The sequence below is a fragment of the Hyla sarda genome, unplaced genomic scaffold (assembly GCF_029499605.1).
Source record: "Hyla sarda isolate aHylSar1 unplaced genomic scaffold, aHylSar1.hap1 scaffold_537, whole genome shotgun sequence".
Lineage (NCBI taxonomy): Eukaryota > Metazoa > Chordata > Amphibia > Anura > Hylidae > Hyla > Hyla sarda.
Genome location: NW_026610548.1, coordinates 109638 through 124680, shown reverse-complemented (window position 1 = coordinate 124680; position 15043 = coordinate 109638). Strand labels below are relative to the sequence as shown.

At 46.3% G+C, this 15043-nt stretch overlaps 7 non-coding genes across 7 annotated transcripts; all 7 read right to left on the bottom strand.

Moving 5' to 3' along the window:
* Window positions 1-872: 872 nt before the first annotated feature.
* Window positions 873-1063, bottom strand: LOC130339134 (U2 spliceosomal RNA). Its single transcript, XR_008879553.1, has one exon. It is a non-coding gene; the product is annotated as a U2 spliceosomal RNA (small nuclear RNA).
* Window positions 1064-3156: 2093 nt separating this feature from the next.
* On the bottom strand, window positions 3157-3347 carry LOC130339132 (U2 spliceosomal RNA). Its single transcript, XR_008879552.1, has one exon. It is a non-coding gene; the product is annotated as a U2 spliceosomal RNA (small nuclear RNA).
* A 2093-nt stretch (window positions 3348-5440) lies between these two features.
* Window positions 5441-5631, bottom strand: LOC130339131 (U2 spliceosomal RNA). The gene has a single exon (XR_008879551.1). It is a non-coding gene; the product is annotated as a U2 spliceosomal RNA (small nuclear RNA).
* A 2086-nt stretch (window positions 5632-7717) lies between these two features.
* On the bottom strand, window positions 7718-7908 carry LOC130339130 (U2 spliceosomal RNA). Its single transcript, XR_008879550.1, has one exon. It is a non-coding gene; the product is annotated as a U2 spliceosomal RNA (small nuclear RNA).
* A 2087-nt stretch (window positions 7909-9995) lies between these two features.
* On the bottom strand, window positions 9996-10186 carry LOC130339238 (U2 spliceosomal RNA). Its single transcript, XR_008879645.1, has one exon. It is a non-coding gene; the product is annotated as a U2 spliceosomal RNA (small nuclear RNA).
* Window positions 10187-12281: 2095 nt separating this feature from the next.
* LOC130339237 (U2 spliceosomal RNA) lies at window positions 12282-12472 on the bottom strand. Its single transcript, XR_008879644.1, has one exon. It is a non-coding gene; the product is annotated as a U2 spliceosomal RNA (small nuclear RNA).
* Window positions 12473-14554: 2082 nt separating this feature from the next.
* LOC130339236 (U2 spliceosomal RNA) lies at window positions 14555-14745 on the bottom strand. The gene has a single exon (XR_008879643.1). It is a non-coding gene; the product is annotated as a U2 spliceosomal RNA (small nuclear RNA).
* Window positions 14746-15043: the final 298 nt, after the last annotated feature.

The window sequence follows — 15043 nt, the reverse complement described above, 5'->3', positions numbered from 1 at the left end:
ATTTCTGCGACTTTAGCTTCTAGAGCATTTTTACAACATTATACATAGGTGCTGAATACATAAAAAGCGACTGTTCAGCGACAGACAAGTCGCATCGGCTGAAAGTAGGCCAGAATGTCAGTCCATGTTGGAGCAGGTTTAGATACAGTCTAAAGTATAGATCTCAAAGTCTGTGCACAGAATTTAGCAAGGGCCTCGCACCTTCTGATGCATCAGGTAGGTGCACAATAGCATAGCCTAACCCTCTGTACTTTGGTCTATATTGATGCGGGACATAGACAGCCAGCTGATGACCAATCCATTAGTGCAATGGATGGCTGGAAGCATTTGTCTTTGCCTTTGCAATACCACAGAAGCAATGCATGGTCAATGTACAGCAATGACACACCTGTGTGAACAGCCAGGAGACCCCCCCCCCCCCCCCATGTTATGTTACATAGTTACATAGTTAGTACGGTCGAAAAAAGACATATGTCCATCAAGTTCAACCAGGGAATTAAGGGGTAGGGGTGTGGCGCGATATTGGGGAAGGGATGAGATTTTATATTTCTTCATAAGCATTAATCTTATTTTGTCAATTAGGAACATTCAGCACCCACCCGCTATCAAGGCAGCTGCCTATCATGTCATGCCCTACCTGCACAGGTGTGCTGGCTACTCAAATGATCCAATTAAGGAGGCCATTTAGTCAGCAGCAGCAGAAGTCCTGTGCCTGGACGCTCCAACAGCGGCCAGACACAAGCAGAAGCAGCAGCAGCAGCACCACCTTTTGTTTTTTGGCTGCAGCAGCAAGGCCCACAGGGCTGGCTAGCTGGCTAGCCAGCAAGCAGGTAGCAATGAAAGTAGGAATCTTTCTTTTTAACCCTGTAAGGGGGTGGTGCACTGTACCCGAAGATACTGCCATATCGGGTCAATGCATAGGGCGACGGAAGCAAGCTTCGAAATCGGCCCCCGTTCTCAAAAATCCATTTAATATATGGTCCCCAGATAGGGGACGTATCAGATATTAAACTGATAAGAACAGATACTACACTTGATCTTAGCCAAAAGGCCGAGAAGCGATAACCGTGAAAGGGGCGGGCCCAACAAGGTCCCCTTCATGGGCACTATCACTGCTTGCTGTCAGGGAGGCTGCCAGACAATTTTCCATGCACACTCTGGGCTGGGGGGCAGTCAACCACCAGTACACACAGCAGAACCTAAACCCATACCATTATTGCTAAGCAGCAAGACAGGGGCCCATTGCACTCCCACGGGGCCTTTTTAAATGCAATCCATAACCCGGATTTGCCAGGAACCCTTCTTACTCCTCCTACTTGCATGTGACACTGGGCTTAGGATCTGCATAGGAAACACACACACAAGCACACACCTACCTTTGTTGCCTGCAGATGCCTCCTTGGCTGTCCCCAAACGGTATCAAACCAACACCCACGGGAAGCTGTAAGCATAGAGGACATGCCTGCACCCCATTGGACTTACCTGTGTGGGTTAAATCCGGGTTATTTGACAACCTATGGCGGTGATGGTTCTGCTCAGGCAGAGCAGTGCTGATGCTCCTCATAAAGCTGTCGCTGCTGTGAAGGTTCTAGGTGACATCACAAATCCCTATGGTTACATACACAACAAAGCTGGGTTGTTGTTGTTTACACTCTGCAAGGCCTGTGGAAGTGAGTGACATCATAGCACTGTAGTTCTGAGGGTTCTAGATGGATGCAACAATCTCCTGTTGCTTCTATGAAGGCCATAATAGACGACATCACCAAACAGCTCCATAGTCACATACACAGCAAAGGAGAGATGTTGTTTACACCTAGTGATGTCAGTGGTATTGAGTGACATCACAGCACAGTGCTAAGGCTCCTGGGCCTGGACACAGCAGCGGCTGCAATATCTCAACGGAGAATACGTTTATATATATGTGTGTGTGTGCGCGTATATATATATATATATATATATATATATATATATATATATATATATATTTCTCCGCCGAAATCACTTTTAAACCCATTTCCACCTTTTTTTCCCTTCTCTTCCTCTTACTTTTTTTTCACGTTTTTTTACGTTTTTCTCCTTTTCGCCTCTTTTCTGGGCGTATTATTCTTCTTTTTCTTCTTTTTTTTCGTCTAATGCATACCCCATCAGTGCAGCAATGCTTATTCAATACCGCCAGCAGATGGAGACACTGGGGGATAATTTTCTAAGGATTTATACTGATTTTTCCTGTCTGAATTTGTCGCACAGAAAGTTGCAGGCCAAATATGTGTGACATTTCTGCGACTTTAGCTTCTAGAGCATTTTTACAACATTATACATAGGTGCTGAATACATAAAAAGCGACTGTTCAGCGACAGACAAGTCGCATCGGCTGAAAGTAGGCCAGAATGTCAGTCCATGTTGGAGCAGGTTTAGATACAGTCTAAAGTATAGATCTCAAAGTCTGTGCACAGAATTTAGCAAGGGCCTCGCACCTTCTGATGCATCAGGTAGGTGCACAATAGCATAGCCTAACCCTCTGTACTTTGGTCTATATTGATGCGGGACATAGACAGCCAGCTGATGACCAATCCATTAGTGCAATGGATGGCTGGAAGCATTTGTCTTTGCCTTTGCAATACCACAGAAGCAATGCATGGTCAATGTACAGCAATGACACACCTGTGTGAACAGCCAGGAGACCCCCCCCCCCCCCCCCCATGTTATGTTACATAGTTACATAGTTAGTACGGTCGAAAAAAGACATATGTCCATCAAGTTCAACCAGGGAATTAAGGGGTAGGGGTGTGGCGCGATATTGGGGAAGGGATGAGATTTTATATTTCTTCATAAGCATTAATCTTATTTTGTCAATTAGGAACATTCAGCACCCACCCGCTATCAAGGCAGCTGCCTATCATGTCATGCCCTACCTGCACAGGTGTGCTGGCTACTCAAATGATCCAATTAAGGAGGCCATTTAGTCAGCAGCAGCAGAAGTCCTGTGCCTGGACGCTCCAACAGCGGCCAGACACAAGCAGAAGCAGCAGAAGCAGCAGCAGCAGCACCACCTTTTGTTTTTTGGCTGCAGCAGCAAGGCCCACAGGGCTGGCTAGCTGGCTAGCCAGCAAGCAGGTAGCAATGAAAGTAGGAATCTTTCTTTTTAACCCTGTAAGGGGGTGGTGCACTGTACCCGAAGATACTGCCATATCGGGTCAATGCATAGGGCGACGGAAGCAAGCTTCGAAATCGGCCCCCGTTCTCAAAAATCCATTTAATATATGGTCCCCAGATAGGGGACGTATCAGATATTAAACTGATAAGAACAGATACTACACTTGATCTTAGCCAAAAGGCCGAGAAGCGATAACCGTGAAAGGGGCGGGCCCAACAAGGTCCCCTTCATGGGCACTATCACTGCTTGCTGTCAGGGAGGCTGCCAGACAATTTTCCATGCACACTCTGGGCTGGGGGGCAGTCAACCACCAGTACACACAGCAGAACCTAAACCCATACCATTATTGCTAAGCAGCAAGACAGGGGCCCATTGCACTCCCACGGGGCCTTTTTAAATGCAATCCATAACCCGGATTTGCCAGGAACCCTTCTTACTCCTCCTACTTGCATGTGACACTGGGCTTAGGATCTGCATAGGAAACACACACACAAGCACACACCTACCTTTGTTGCCTGCAGATGCCTCCTTGGCTGTCCCCAAACGGTATCAAACCAACACCCACGGGAAGCTGTAAGCATAGAGGACATGCCTGCACCCCATTGGACTTACCTGTGTGGGTTAAATCCGGGTTATTTGACAACCTATGGCGGTGATGGTTCTGCTCAGGCAGAGCAGTGCTGATGCTCCTCATAAAGCTGTCGCTGCTGTGAAGGTTCTAGGTGACATCACAAATCCCTATGGTTACATACACAACAAAGCTGGGTTGTTGTTGTTTACACTCTGCAAGGCCTGTGGAAGTGAGTGACATCATAGCACTGTAGTTCTGAGGGTTCTAGATGGATGCAACAATCTCCTGTTGCTTCTATGAAGGCCATAATAGACGACATCACCAAACAGCTCCATAGTCACATACACAGCAAAGGAGAGATGTTGTTTACACCTAGTGATGTCAGTGGTATTGAGTGACATCACAGCACAGTGCTAAGGCTCCTGGGCCTGGACACAGCAGCGGCTGCAATATCTCAACGGAGAATACGTTTATATATATGTGTGTGTGTGCGCGTATATATATATATATATATATATATATATATATATATATATATATATATTTCTCCGCCGAAATCACTTTTAAACCCATTTCCACCTTTTTTTCCCTTCTCTTCCTCTTACTTTTTTTTCACGTTTTTTTACGTTTTTCTCCTTTTCGCCTCTTTTCTGGGCGTATTATTCTTCTTTTTCTTCTTTTTTTTCGTCTAATGCATACCCCATCAGTGCAGCAATGCTTATTCAATACCGCCAGCAGATGGAGACACTGGGGGATAATTTTCTAAGGATTTATACTGATTTTTCCTGTCTGAATTTGTCGCACAGAAAGTTGCAGGCCAAATATGTGTGACATTTCTGCGACTTTAGCTTCTAGAGCATTTTTACAACATTATACATAGGTGCTGAATACATAAAAAGCGACTGTTCAGCGACAGACAAGTCGCATCGGCTGAAAGTAGGCCAGAATGTCAGTCCATGTTGGAGCAGGTTTAGATACAGTCTAAAGTATAGATCTCAAAGTCTGTGCACAGAATTTAGCAAGGGCCTCGCACCTTCTGATGCATCAGGTAGGTGCACAATAGCATAGCCTAACCCTCTGTACTTTGGTCTATATTGATGCGGGACATAGACAGCCAGCTGATGACCAATCCATTAGTGCAATGGATGGCTGGAAGCATTTGTCTTTGCCTTTGCAATACCACAGAAGCAATGCATGGTCAATGTACAGCAATGACACACCTGTGTGAACAGCCAGGAGACCCCCCCCCCCCCCCCCCATGTTATGTTACATAGTTACATAGTTAGTACGGTCGAAAAAAGACATATGTCCATCAAAGTTCAACCAGGGAATTAAGGGGTAGGGGTGTGGCGCGATATTGGGGAAGGGATGAGATTTTATATTTCTTCATAAGCATTAATCTTATTTTGTCAATTAGGAACATTCAGCACCCACCCGCTATCAAGGCAGCTGCCTATCATGTCATGCCCTACCTGCACGGTGTGCTGGCTACTCAAATGATCCAATTAAGGAGGCCATTTAGTCAGCAGCAGCAGAAGTCCTGTGCCTGGACGCTCCAACAGCGGCCAGACACAAGCAGAAGCAGCAGAAGCAGCAGCAGCAGCACCACCTTTTGTTTTTTGGCTGCAGCAGCAAGGCCCACAGGGCTGGCTAGCTGGCTAGCCAGCAAGCAGGTAGCAATGAAAGTAGGAATCTTTCTTTTTAACCCTGTAAGGGGGTGGTGCACTGTACCCGAAGATACTGCCATATCGGGTCAATGCATAGGGCGACGGAAGCAAGCTTCGAAATCGGCCCCCGTTCTCAAAAATCCATTTAATATATGGTCCCCAGATAGGGGACGTATCAGATATTAAACTGATAAGAACAGATACTACACTTGATCTTAGCCAAAAGGCCGAGAAGCGATAACCGTGAAAGGGGCGGGCCCAACAAGGTCCCCTTCATGGGCACTATCACTGCTTGCTGTCAGGGAGGCTGCCAGACAATTTTCCATGCACACTCTGGGCTGGGGGGCAGTCAACCACCAGTACACACAGCAGAACCTAAACCCATACCATTATTGCTAAGCAGCAAGACAGGGGCCCATTGCACTCCCACGGGGCCTTTTTAAATGCAATCCATAACCCGGATTTGCCAGGAACCCTTCTTACTCCTCCTACTTGCATGTGACACTGGGCTTAGGATCTGCATAGGAAACACACACACAAGCACACACCTACCTTTGTTGCCTGCAGATGCCTCCTTGGCTGTCCCCAAACGGTATCAAACCAACACCCACGGGAAGCTGTAAGCATAGAGGACATGCCTGCACCCCATTGGACTTACCTGTGTGGGTTAAATCCGGGTTATTTGACAACCTATGGCGGTGATGGTTCTGCTCAGGCAGAGCAGTGCTGATGCTCCTCATAAAGCTGTCGCTGCTGTGAAGGTTCTAGGTGACATCACAAATCCCTATGGTTACATACACAACAAAGCTGGGTTGTTGTTGTTTACACTCTGCAAGGCCTGTGGAAGTGAGTGACATCATAGCACTGTAGTTCTGAGGGTTCTAGATGGATGCAACAATCTCCTGTTGCTTCTATGAAGGCCATAATAGACGACATCACCAAACAGCTCCATAGTCACATACACAGCAAAGGAGAGATGTTGTTTACACCTAGTGATGTCAGTGGTATTGAGTGACATCACAGCACAGTGCTAAGGCTCCTGGGCCTGGACACAGCAGCGGCTGCAATATCTCAACGGAGAATACGTTTATATATATGTGTGTGTGTGCGCGTATATATATATATATATATATATATATATATATATATATATATTTCTCCGCCGAAATCACTTTTAAACCCATTTCCACCTTTTTTTCCCTTCTCTTCCTCTTACTTTTTTTTCACGTTTTTTTACGTTTTTCTCCTTTTCGCCTCTTTTCTGGGCGTATTATTCTTCTTTTTCTTCTTTTTTTTCGTCTAATGCATACCCCATCAGTGCAGCAATGCTTATTCAATACCGCCAGCAGATGGAGACACTGGGGGATAATTTTCTAAGGATTTATACTGATTTTTCCTGTCTGAATTTGTCGCACAGAAAGTTGCAGGCCAAATATGTGTGACATTTCTGCGACTTTAGCTTCTAGAGCATTTTTACAACATTATACATAGGTGCTGAATACATAAAAAGCGACTGTTCAGCGACAGACAAGTCGCATCGGCTGAAAGTAGGCCAGAATGTCAGTCCATGTTGGAGCAGGTTTAGATACAGTCTAAAGTATAGATCTCAAAGTCTGTGCACAGAATTTAGCAAGGGCCTCGCACCTTCTGATGCATCAGGTAGGTGCACAATAGCATAGCCTAACCCTCTGTACTTTGGTCTATATTGATGCGGGACATAGACAGCCAGCTGATGACCAATCCATTAGTGCAATGGATGGCTGGAAGCATTTGTCTTTGCCTTTGCAATACCACAGAAGCAATGCATGGTCAATGTACAGCAATGACACACCTGTGTGAACAGCCAGGAGACCCCCCCCCCCCCCCCCATGTTATGTTACATAGTTACATAGTTAGTACGGTCGAAAAAAGACATATGTCCATCAAGTTCAACCAGGGAATTAAGGGGTAGGGGTGTGGCGCGATATTGGGGAAGGGATGAGATTTTATATTTCTTCATAAGCATTAATCTTATTTTGTCAATTAGGAACATTCAGCACCCACCCGCTATCAAGGCAGCTGCCTATCATGTCATGCCCTACCTGCACAGGTGTGCTGGCTACTCAAATGATCCAATTAAGGAGGCCATTTAGTCAGCAGCAGCAGAAGTCCTGTGCCTGGACGCTCCAACAGCGGCCAGACACAAGCAGAAGCAGCAGAAGCAGCAGCAGCAGCACCACCTTTTGTTTTTTGGCTGCAGCAGCAAGGCCCACAGGGCTGGCTAGCTGGCTAGCCAGCAAGCAGGTAGCAATGAAAGTAGGAATCTTTCTTTTTAACCCTGTAAGGGGGTGGTGCACTGTACCCGAAGATACTGCCATATCGGGTCAATGCATAGGGCGACGGAAGCAAGCTTCGAAATCGGCCCCCGTTCTCAAAAATCCATTTAATATATGGTCCCCAGATAGGGGACGTATCAGATATTAAACTGATAAGAACAGATACTACACTTGATCTTAGCCAAAAGGCCGAGAAGCGATAACCGTGAAAGGGGCGGGCCCAACAAGGTCCCCTTCATGGGCACTATCACTGCTTGCTGTCAGGGAGGCTGCCAGACAATTTTCCATGCACACTCTGGGCTGGGGGGCAGTCAACCACCAGTACACACAGCAGAACCTAAACCCATACCATTATTGCTAAGCAGCAAGACAGGGGCCCATTGCACTCCCACGGGGCCTTTTTAAATGCAATCCATAACCCGGATTTGCCAGGAACCCTTCTTACTCCTCCTACTTGCATGTGACACTGGGCTTAGGATCTGCATAGGAAACACACACACAAGCACACACCTACCTTTGTTGCCTGCAGATGCCTCCTTGGCTGTCCCCAAACGGTATCAAACCAACACCCACGGGAAGCTGTAAGCATAGAGGACATGCCTGCACCCCATTGGACTTACCTGTGTGGGTTAAATCCGGGTTATTTGACAACCTATGGCGGTGATGGTTCTGCTCAGGCAGAGCAGTGCTGATGCTCCTCATAAAGCTGTCGCTGCTGTGAAGGTTCTAGGTGACATCACAAATCCCTATGGTTACATACACAACAAAGCTGGGTTGTTGTTGTTTACACTCTGCAAGGCCTGTGGAAGTGAGTGACATCATAGCACTGTAGTTCTGAGGGTTCTAGATGGATGCAACAATCTCCTGTTGCTTCTATGAAGGCCATAATAGACGACATCACCAAACAGCTCCATAGTCACATACACAGCAAAGGAGAGATGTTGTTTACACCTAGTGATGTCAGTGGTATTGAGTGACATCACAGCACAGTGCTAAGGCTCCTGGGCCTGGACACAGCAGCGGCTGCAATATCTCAACGGAGAATACGTTTATATATATGTGTGTGTGTGCGCGTATATATATATATATATATATATATATATATATATATATATATATTTCTCCGCCGAAATCACTTTTAAACCCATTTCCACCTTTTTTTCCCTTCTCTTCCTCTTACTTTTTTTTCACGTTTTTTTACGTTTTTCTCCTTTTCGCCTCTTTTCTGGGCGTATTATTCTTCTTTTTCTTCTTTTTTTTCGTCTAATGCATACCCCATCAGTGCAGCAATGCTTATTCAATACCGCCAGCAGATGGAGACACTGGGGGATAATTTTCTAAGGATTTATACTGATTTTTCCTGTCTGAATTTGTCGCACAGAAAGTTGCAGGCCAAATATGTGTGACATTTCTGCGACTTTAGCTTCTAGAGCATTTTTACAACATTATACATAGGTGCTGAATACATAAAAAGCGACTGTTCAGCGACAGACAAGTCGCATCGGCTGAAAGTAGGCCAGAATGTCAGTCCATGTTGGAGCAGGTTTAGATACAGTCTAAAGTATAGATCTCAAAGTCTGTGCACAGAATTTAGCAAGGGCCTCGCACCTTCTGATGCATCAGGTAGGTGCACAATAGCATAGCCTAACCCTCTGTACTTTGGTCTATATTGATGCGGGACATAGACAGCCAGCTGATGACCAATCCATTAGTGCAATGGATGGCTGGAAGCATTTGTCTTTGCCTTTGCAATACCACAGAAGCAATGCATGGTCAATGTACAGCAATGACACACCTGTGTGAACAGCCAGGAGACCCCCCCCCCCCCCCCATGTTATGTTACATAGTTACATAGTTAGTACGGTCGAAAAAAGACATATGTCCATCAAGTTCAACCAGGGAATTAAGGGGTAGGGGTGTGGCGCGATATTGGGGAAGGGATGAGATTTTATATTTCTTCATAAGCATTAATCTTATTTTGTCAATTAGGAACATTCAGCACCCACCCGCTATCAAGGCAGCTGCCTATCATGTCATGCCCTACCTGCACAGGTGTGCTGGCTACTCAAATGATCCAATTAAGGAGGCCATTTAGTCAGCAGCAGCAGAAGTCCTGTGCCTGGACGCTCCAACAGCGGCCAGACACAAGCAGAAGCAGCAGAAGCAGCAGCAGCAGCACCACCTTTTGTTTTTTGGCTGCAGCAGCAAGGCCCACAGGGCTGGCTAGCTGGCTAGCCAGCAAGCAGGTAGCAATGAAAGTAGGAATCTTTCTTTTTAACCCTGTAAGGGGGTGGTGCACTGTACCCGAAGATACTGCCATATCGGGTCAATGCATAGGGCGACGGAAGCAAGCTTCGAAATCGGCCCCCGTTCTCAAAAATCCATTTAATATATGGTCCCCAGATAGGGGACGTATCAGATATTAAACTGATAAGAACAGATACTACACTTGATCTTAGCCAAAAGGCCGAGAAGCGATAACCGTGAAAGGGGCGGGCCCAACAAGGTCCCCTTCATGGGCACTATCACTGCTTGCTGTCAGGGAGGCTGCCAGACAATTTTCCATGCACACTCTGGGCTGGGGGGCAGTCAACCACCAGTACACACAGCAGAACCTAAACCCATACCATTATTGCTAAGCAGCAAGACAGGGGCCCATTGCACTCCCACGGGGCCTTTTTAAATGCAATCCATAACCCGGATTTGCCAGGAACCCTTCTTACTCCTCCTACTTGCATGTGACACTGGGCTTAGGATCTGCATAGGAAACACACACACAAGCACACACCTACCTTTGTTGCCTGCAGATGCCTCCTTGGCTGTCCCCAAACGGTATCAAACCAACACCCACGGGAAGCTGTAAGCATAGAGGACATGCCTGCACCCCATTGGACTTACCTGTGTGGGTTAAATCCGGGTTATTTGACAACCTATGGCGGTGATGGTTCTGCTCAGGCAGAGCAGTGCTGATGCTCCTCATAAAGCTGTCGCTGCTGTGAAGGTTCTAGGTGACATCACAAATCCCTATGGTTACATACACAACAAAGCTGGGTTGTTGTTGTTTACACTCTGCAAGGCCTGTGGAAGTGAGTGACATCATAGCACTGTAGTTCTGAGGGTTCTAGATGGATGCAACAATCTCCTGTTGCTTCTATGAAGGCCATAATAGACGACATCACCAAACAGCTCCATAGTCACATACACAGCAAAGGAGAGATGTTGTTTACACCTAGTGATGTCAGTGGTATTGAGTGACATCACAGCACAGTGCTAAGGCTCCTGGGCCTGGACACAGCAGCGGCTGCAATATCTCAACGGAGAATACGTTTATATATATGTGTGTGTGTGCGCGTATATATATATATATATATATATATATATATATATTTCTCCGCCGAAATCACTTTTAAACCCATTTCCACCTTTTTTTCCCTTCTCTTCCTCTTACTTTTTTTTCACGTTTTTTTACGTTTTTCTCCTTTTCGCCTCTTTTCTGGGCGTATTATTCTTCTTTTTCTTCTTTTTTTTCGTCTAATGCATACCCCATCAGTGCAGCAATGCTTATTCAATACCGCCAGCAGATGGAGACACTGGGGGATAATTTTCTAAGGATTTATACTGATTTTTCCTGTCTGAATTTGTCGCACAGAAAGTTGCAGGCCAAATATGTGTGACATTTCTGCGACTTTAGCTTCTAGAGCATTTTTACAACATTATACATAGGTGCTGAATACATAAAAAGCGACTGTTCAGCGACAGACAAGTCGCATCGGCTGAAAGTAGGCCAGAATGTCAGTCCATGTTGGAGCAGGTTTAGATACAGTCTAAAGTATAGATCTCAAAGTCTGTGCACAGAATTTAGCAAGGGCCTCGCACCTTCTGATGCATCAGGTAGGTGCACAATAGCATAGCCTAACCCTCTGTACTTTGGTCTATATTGATGCGGGACATAGACAGCCAGCTGATGACCAATCCATTAGTGCAATGGATGGCTGGAAGCATTTGTCTTTGCCTTTGCAATACCACAGAAGCAATGCATGGTCAATGTACAGCAATGACACACCTGTGTGAACAGCCAGGAGACCCCCCCCCCCCCCCCCCCATGTTATGTTACATAGTTACATAGTTAGTACGGTCGAAAAAAGACATATGTCCATCAAGTTCAACCAGGGAATTAAGGGGTAGGGGTGTGGCGCGATATTGGGGAAGGGATGAGATTTTATATTTCTTCATAAGCATTAATCTTATTTTGTCAATTAGGAACATTCAGCACCCACCCGCTATCAAGGCAGCTGCCTATCATGTCATGCCCTACCTGCACAGGTGTGCTGGCTACTCAAATGATCCAATTAAGGAGGCCATTTAGTCAGCAGCAGCAGAAGTCCTGTGCCTGGACGCTCCAACAGCGGCCAGACACAAGCAGAAGCAGCAGAAGCAGCAGCAGCAGCACCACCTTTTGTTTTTTGGCTGCAGCAGCAGCAGCAGCAGCAGCAAGGCCCACAGGGCTGGCTAGCTGGCTAGCCAGCAAGCAGGTAGCAATGAAAGTAGGAATCTTTCTTTTTAACCCTGTAAGGGGGTGGTGCACTGTACCCGAAGATACTGCCATATCGGGTCAATGCATAGGGCGACGGAAGCAAGCTTCGAAATCGGCCCCCGTTCTCAAAAATCCATTTAATATATGGTCCCCAGATAGGGGACGTATCAGATATTAAACTGATAAGAACAGATACTACACTTGATCTTAGCCAAAAGGCCGAGAAGCGATAACCGTGAAAGGGGCGGGCCCAACAAGGTCCCCTTCATGGGCACTATCACTGCTTGCTGTCAGGGAGGCTGCCAGACAATTTTCCATGCACACTCTGGGCTGGGGGGCAGTCAACCACCAGTACACACAGCAGAACCTAAACCCATACCATTATTGCTAAGCAGCAAGACAGGGGCCCATTGCACTCCCACGGGGCCTTTTTAAATGCAATCCATAACCCGGATTTGCCAGGAACCCTTCTTACTCCTCCTACTTGCATGTGACACTGGGCTTAGGATCTGCATAGGAAACACACACACAAGCACACACCTACCTTTGTTGCCTGCAGATGCCTCCTTGGCTGTCCCCAAACGGTATCAAACCAACACCCACGGGAAGCTGTAAGCATAGAGGACATGCCTGCACCCCATTGGACTTACCTGTGTGGGTTAAATCCGGGTTATTTGACAACCTATGGCGGTGATGGTTCTGCTCAGGCAGAGCAGTGCTGATGCTCCTCATAAAGCTGTCGCTGCTGTGAAGGTTCTAGGTGACATCACAAATCCCTATGGTTACATACACAACAAAGCTGGGTTGTTGTTGTTTACACTCTGCAAGGCCTGTGGAAGTGAGTGACATCATAGCACTGTAGTTCTGAGGGTTCTAGATGGATGCAACAATCTCCTGTTGCTTCTATGAAGGCCATAATAGACGACATCACCAAACAGCTCCATAGTCACATACACAGCAAAGGAGAGATGTTGTTTACACCTAGTGATGTCAGTGGTATTGAGTGACATCACAGCACAGTGCTAAGGCTCCTGGGCCTGGACACAGCAGCGGCTGCAATATCTCAACGGAGAATACGTTTATATATATGTGTGTGTGTGCGCGTATATATATATATATATATATATATATATATATATATATATATTTCTCCGCCGAAATCACTTTTAAACCCATTTCCACCTTTTTTTCCCTTCTCTTCCTCTTACTTTTTTTTCACGTTTTTTTACGTTTTTCTCCTTTTCGCCTCTTTTCTGGGCGTATTATTCTTCTTTTTCTTCTTTTTTTTCGTCTAATGCATACCCCATCAGTGCAGCAATGCTTATTCAATACCGCCAGCAGATGGAGACACTGGGGGATAATTTTCTAAGGATTTATACTGATTTTTCCTGTCTGAATTTGTCGCACAGAAAGTTGCAGGCCAAATATGTGTGACATTTCTGCGACTTTAGCTTCTAGAGCATTTTTACAACATTATACATAGGTGCTGAATATATAAAAAGCGACTGTTCAGCGACAGACAAGTCGCATCGGCTGAAAGTAGGCCAGAATGTCAGTCCATGTTGGAGCAGGTTTAGATACAGTCTAAAGTATAGATCTCAAAGTCTGTGCACAGAATTTAGCAAGGGCCTCGCACCTTCTGATGCATCAGGTAGGTGCACAATAGCATAGCCTAACCCTCTGTACTTTGGTCTATATTGATGCGGGACATAGACAGCCAGCTGATGACCAATCCATTAGTGCAATGGATGGCTGGAAGCATTTGTCTTTGCCTTTGCAATACCACAGAAGCAATGCATGGTCAATGTACAGCAATGACACACCTGTGTGAACAGCCAGGAGACCCCCCCCCCCCCATGTTATGTTACATAGTTACATAGTTAGTACGGTCGAAAAAAGACATATGTCCATCAAGTTCAACCAGGGAATTAAGGGGTAGGGGTGTGGCGCGATATTGGGGAAGGGATGAGATTTTATATTTCTTCATAAGCATTAATCTTATTTTGTCAATTAGGAACATTCAGCACCCACCCGCTATCAAGGCAGCTGCCTATCATGTCATGCCCTACCTGCACAGGTGTGCTGGCTACTCAAATGATCCAATTAAGGAGGCCATTTAGTCAGCAGCAGCAGAAGTCCTGTGCCTGGACGCTCCAACAGCGGCCAGACACAAGCAGAAGCAGCAGAAGCAGCAGCAGCAGCACCACCTTTTGTTTTTTGGCTGCAGCAGCAAGGCCCACAGGGCTGGCTAGCTGGCTAGCCAGCAAGCAGGTAGCAATGAAAGTAGGAATCTTTCTTTTTAACCCTGTAAGGGGGTGGTGCACTGTACCCGAAGATACTGCCATATCGGGTCAATGCATAGGGCGACGGAAGCAAGCTTCGAAATCGGCCCCCGTTCTCAAAAATCCATTTAATATATGGTCCCCAGATAGGGGACGTATCAGATATTAAACTGATAAGAACAGATACTACACTTGATCTTAGCCAAAAGGCCGAGAAGCGATAACCGTGAAAGGGGCGGGCCCAACAAGGTCCCCTTCATGGGCACTATCACTGCTTGCTGTCAGGGAGGCTGCCAGACAATTTTCCATGCACACTCTGGGCTGGGGGGCAGTCAACCACCAGTACACACAGCAGAACCTAAACCCATACCATTATTGCTAAGCAGCAAGACAGGGGCCCATTGCACTCCCACGGGGCCTTTTTAAATGCAATCCATAACCCGGATTTGCCAGGAACCCTTCTTACTCCTCCTACTTGCATGTGACACTGGGCTTAGGATCTGCATAGGAAACACACACA